The sequence below is a fragment of the Arvicola amphibius genome, chromosome 13 (genome assembly GCF_903992535.2).
Source record: "Arvicola amphibius chromosome 13, mArvAmp1.2, whole genome shotgun sequence".
Lineage (NCBI taxonomy): Eukaryota > Metazoa > Chordata > Mammalia > Rodentia > Cricetidae > Arvicola > Arvicola amphibius.
Genome location: NC_052059.1, coordinates 68,062,850 through 68,068,725, shown reverse-complemented (window position 1 = coordinate 68,068,725; position 5,876 = coordinate 68,062,850). Strand labels below are relative to the sequence as shown.

General features: G+C 45.0%; 1 pseudogene; it reads right to left on the bottom strand.

Moving 5' to 3' along the window:
- Positions 1-937: 937 nt before the first annotated feature.
- LOC119800491 lies at positions 938-1,281 on the bottom strand (annotated as a pseudogene).
- Between the last annotated feature and the right edge of the window lie 4,595 nt (positions 1,282-5,876).

Genomic DNA, 5,876 nt, shown 5'->3' with positions numbered 1-5,876 from the left:
TGGGTGGTGTTTTGTGTGCATGTATAGCTTGCACAGCTTGCATGCAGTGCCCTGGAGGCCAGAAGATGTTGCATTCCCTGGAAGTGGATGTCTTCCTGGACCCTTTTCTCTTATTTCCTTACATCCATACTACCTTTCACACCTTCATTTTGTCTAGAACCTGGAAATAGATGTTTTTCCTTCTTTTACAGTCCTGGGGATTGAACCCAGGGCCTTATATGCATGTAAGCCCTTCTACAATGAACTATAGTCTATGCTTCTATGAAATATTTATTTATTTATTTATTTATATTTATTTATTTAAATAAATTAGTTTGAGGCAGGGTCTTTTGTAGCTCAGGCTATGTCCTTAGCCCGCTACCAACCATTTGTTAACTACGTGTCTTTGGTTCTAGACCTTCCAGGGACCCACGATTCCATTCCATTCAGATAAACTATCCTGAGCTCCTGAGGCCTCTTATTTCCCCTTGTGAAGGACCTGAGCTCTCACTGCTCCCTCTGATCCTAGCCATTCCTGCTGCTCAAACTTCTTATGCCTAAGCACTCTCTGATCTCAGTCTTCTCCAGAGTTTAGTGTCCTCCCTGCAGCCTCTCGTACTGGTCCTTACAGTGTGTATTCACTGTATTCATGGTGTCCTTCCTACTAGACAGGAGTTCATATTAGAGGAGAAATTGAGGATTTTTTCCTTTTTTTTTTTGCTTTTCAGATGCTTTATTTATTTTACATTTTTTCCATGCAAATGGGCAACACTGTACTGTCGACAGAAACTTAGCAGTGAGTGGGAAGGCAGTCTCCAGCTAGAGGCTGGCAGCACAAGACAGTACACAGAAATAGTACAAGGCTCACCACAAACATATCAGTAAAGGCATGTCAGGAGAATGCAAGGAAAAGGAATCCATTGGGATCACAGTATGATCTCACGGAAAAGGGCCGAAGTCAAGGCATAAGGCAGAATTCATCATGAGATCATGGTGATTCCAGAGCTCCCCCATCAGAATACGCAGACAATTTCTCAGCTGTAGCTCCCTAAGTTTTCTCCTGATTTCTCTTATCTCCTCCATGAACATTTCCATATCATCTCTATCTCTACCCAACCCATCATTAATCTGCCTATTGGGTATGGCCCATCGAAAGTTAGGGGCAAGTCGGCAAGCCTGTCCTCTTTGGTTGTGGTTGTTGGCAGCAGTCTGGTGGCCGTCACCTCCTCCCAAAGGGTGGTCTTCCTGTCCATTCTGCAGGGGCTGCTCCATTTCTTCGTTTTCCTGGTGGATATTTGCCATGGTGAGATTTTGTTTTCTGGTTGTTATTCTGGGCCTATCCCTTGCCGCACAGACCTCCTCTCAATTGTCGCTGCCAGACGCACCGCTGTGACTCTGGGCTAGCAGACCTGCTCTGCTCGCCCAGGGCCCCATGCCAGCCCGCTGTGTGCAGAGAAGCACGGAGCTGGTCCTTTCTTTTCTTTTTTTCAGGACAGGGTTTCTCTGTATAGTGTTAGCTGTTCTGGAACTCACTCTGTAGACCAGGCTGGCCTTGGACTCACAGAGATCCTTCGAGTACTGGCATTAAACGTGTGCGCTACCACCACCCAGCTGAAACCCAGACTTTTATGCTCTGATGTAATGCTACATCCCTGAACACAATCAGACTACACTACTAGTTTTTAAAAGAAGTTTTATTTTTTGATTATTTATTTATTTAATTATTTGTTTATGTGTGTGGGTTTGTGCACATGAGTATAGGTGCAAGGTTAGAATAAGGCATTGGTTCCCCTGGAGTTATAGGCAGTTATGAGTTTCCCAGTGTGGGTGCTGAGAACCAAACTCAGGCCCTCAGCAAGATCAGTGAATGTTCTTAACCACTGAGCTGTTTCCTCAATCCTGCTCTTAAATTCCTTGTTTGTTCGTTTGCTTGTTTTTTGAGACAGGGTTCCTGTGTGGAGCCCTGGCTGTCCTGGAACTCCCTCTGTAGAACAGGCTGGCCTCAAACTCAAAGATCCACCTGCCTCTGCCTCTGCCTCTGGAGTGCTGGATTTAAGGGCGTGCACTACCATGCCTGGCCTCTGCTTTCACATTCTTAAGATGGCTCAGTGTTAAAACCATTTATTGTTCTTGAAAGACCTGGGTTTTGATTCACAGCATCTGTGTGACAGCATACAACTGCCTGCAACCTCAGTTTTAGGGGATCCAATGTCTCTTCTGACTTCTGTGGGCATGCATCTGGTGCACATCTACATACACAGTCATATACATATAAAAGTTAAAATAAATCTTAAAAAGTAAATTTCAAATGACATAAAGATATAAGTAAACAATGACAAACCATAAAAATGTTACAAGAAAATTGAGTACTCCATAAATCCTGGCAGAGGAAACATACCTGTCTGGGACCACAAGTCTGGCTCGGAATCCTTGGTTGGACGTTCATAGGCTCCAGGGTGAACTACTGCTACACCCACGGCTGTCACGCTTGTGTAGCAGATAAATGCCGCTAAGGTGGAACAACGCTGAAGGGTTGGGGTCTGTGCTCCCAGGAGCTGAGCCCCAGGCGGTTCCCTGGCAATCAGCCACAGTCATGATTCCAGATCAGCAAACTCACCTTCGCTGGCCCTGGCGCCGTATTGAGCTTTCTGTTCTTTGTTTCTGTAGTCTGTGTAGTTCTTTTATCTTGCCAGCAGATCAAGATGTTCTAGGACATTACCCATAATAACCAAACTACTGAGGACATATTGGACTCTGGCTCGCTCTCTGGGGGAACTTATGGATACCCTAGAACAGAAAAAGCTCATGATAGGAGAAGATGAGTAAATGATGTAGGAAAACATATGGAGTGACATGAGTTACCATCTATGGAGAGGCTAGCCACAATGAGAAACCCCTGGTGCATTTTAGATAGGAAAGAAAGGCAGGCTATTCTTGACAATATGAAACCAGCCATTCAATATTGAAGCAAGCCTTGGGAATGTATGAGCCTACAGCAGAACCTTTGTTGTACACGGGGAGTATGATGAGCAAGAGAATAGATGGGTTAATGTTGATGGACAAAGGCTGTTGTGTTTTAGTTTGAACTCTATGAACAGGCTTGCTAGATCCCAACCCCCATGGAGTCTCCTGCATAAGGAGGTACTAAAAAGTACATCTCCACAGGTGCAGAGAGCTGATTAGGCATATTTGGTCACTAGATGATATGAAGAAAGGGTTAGAAAGAGAAAAGGCCATGATAGCAATGAGACAGAAACTCTCTATTCATAAGATGTAACCATTTGTCTGAGGTTTAAGTTCCCAAGGACAAGATTTCCTTTTCTAAGGATGTTTTATGTCCAACACCTGTCCCTGATAATGTGACTAAGAGAAGCTTTCATACTGTGCCAACTGACGACACATGACCTTCTGGTTTGTTCTTTGTTTGAATACTATATAATGAAAACATGAATTTAGTAAAATTGCAGCAGATTTCAACCACTCTCTCGTGTGTTGTGTCTGTCTGTCATTCGCCGAACTTGTGCCTTCCTGTTACCAAGACCCTGCTTCTCCCATGGTCTGAGTGGCTCCCCTGAGCCAGTCCGTGGCAAACTACCACTATCATTTTGCTAAATTGACACAGTATCAAACGGCCCTGTAAATTTGTGTCAGTACACCAGTCTGTACTCGCAGACCTCACCAGGGACGTTTCCTTGTGCAGTGGACAGTAACGAATGCAGAAACTCACAAGTGGTCAGGGTCCAGAGGATCAGGGCCTGTGGAATGTACAGACCCAAGGAAACGTCTGACATCTGGGCACCCCTGCCCCAGGGCTCAGGAATAAACTGAAAATAGACCAGATATCCATCGAAGATGAATGATTAGTAAGTTATAAGAACCTATTCTGATACATTTTTATTTTATCTTGTTTTGTGGCTTCAGTGGCACTCATTATGTAGCACAAGTTGGCCTTGAGCTCACAGACATCCACCTGCTTCTGCCTCCATGCCAAGGTATTCTGAGGTAGGGAATATGTGGCACAGGTCTGTAAGAACAGCTATCAGAGAGGTCAAGGCAGGAGGACTGTCAGTCCAAGGTCAGCCTGTGCTACACAGTGAGTCAGAGTCAATCAGAACAACTCAGTGAGAAACCGAAATGAAAATGAAGGGTACATGCAGAGCTGGGGCTGCATTGTTTGCAGGCACTGTAGTATGGAACCAGCCTGGTATCCATCTACAGGGGAATGGATAAAGTGGTAGACCTGGGCTCACAGCTTTCATTCCAGCACCCGAGAAGCAGAAGCTGTTGGATCTCTGTGAGTTTGAGGCTAGTCTGGTCTATTACATGGTGAGCTCCAGGACATCCAGGGCTTTATAGAGAGACCCTGTCTCAAAAATCAATTAATCAAACAAACAAATAAAAGGAATGTCATAGATATACACAATGGAATTTTATTCAGCTATAATGAAAAAGTAATATTATGACATTTGCAGTAAATTGGATGAAGCTGGAGATCATTGTTGGACAAAATTAAGACTCACAGAAACAAATACTACATGTCTTTTTCATACAAAAATTTTAAGTTTAAATTTTTTGGGAAGGGAACAACAGAATGTGATGTACATGTGACATAAAAGCAGAAGGGTTGGAAGTTTGAGGAGTGGAAGGGGGTAAGTAAGAGGGAGAGCTAGGGAGTGAAGAAGGCATGGGGTGCTAATAACAACTAAGTTTAGGACTGAGCCAGATATGGTGGTGCTTACCTTTAATTCCAGCACTCAGGAGGCAGAGGCAGGTAGAGTTCTGTGAGTTCAAGGCCAGCCTGGTCTGAAGAGCGAGTTCTGGGAGAGCCAGGACTACTTACAGAAACCAAAAACAAGAAAGCAAACAAACAAACAAACAAACAAACAAAACAAAAACCAAACCAAACCAAAACAAAAAAGACACTAGAACCTTTTTTTTTTTTTTTTTTGGTTTTTCGAGACAGGGTTTCCCTGTATTTTCTAGAGCCTGTCCTAGAACTAGCTCTTGTAGACCAGGCTGGCCTCAAACTCAGAGATCCACCTGCCTCTGCCTCCCGAGTGCTGGGATTAAAGTCGTGCGCCACCACCACCCAGCCCACTAGAACCTTATTTTAACAAATAATCAAACAAGCTAACTTAACAGGATGGTAGTTCAGCAGTAGAGTACTTGCCTGCCATGTGCAAGGATCTCAGTTTAATTCTTCAGTAAAACAACAAATACATAACTAAATGAAAACCGAAAGCTGATATGATGGTACACACCTTTGAACTCAGCACTTAAAGCAAGGTCTTCTTTTTTTTTTTTTATTTTTTATTTTTTTTATATTTAAAAATTTCCATCTCCTTCCCTCCTCCTCCCCCCTCCCTCCCCTCCTTCTCCCCCTTCTCTCCCCTCCTTCTCCCCCTTCCCTCCCCTCCCCTCCACCCATACCTCCCCTCCCTCCCTCTCAAGGCCAAGGAGCCATCAGGGTTCCCCACTCTATGCTAAGACCAAGGTCCTCCCAACTCCCCCCAGGTCCAGGAAGGTGATCGACCAAGCTGAGAAGGCTCCCACAGAGCCCGTCCATGAAGAACAATCAGAGCCCAGAGCCATTGTCCTTTGCTTCTCAGTCAGCCCCCGCTGTTGGCCACACTCAGAGAGACGGGTTTGGTCGCATGATCCATCAGTCCCATTCCAACTGGAGTTGGTGATCTCCCATTAGTTCTGTCCCACCGTTTCCATGAGTGAACGCACCCCTCTCGTTCCTGACTTTCTCCCTCATGTTCTCGCTCCTTCTGCTCCTCATCGGGACCTTGGGAGCTCAGTCCAGTGCTCCAATGTGGGGCTCAGTCATCTTCCCCATCTGTCGCCAGCTGGAGGTTCCCACACGGTCCTGACTTTCTTTCTCATGTTCTCTC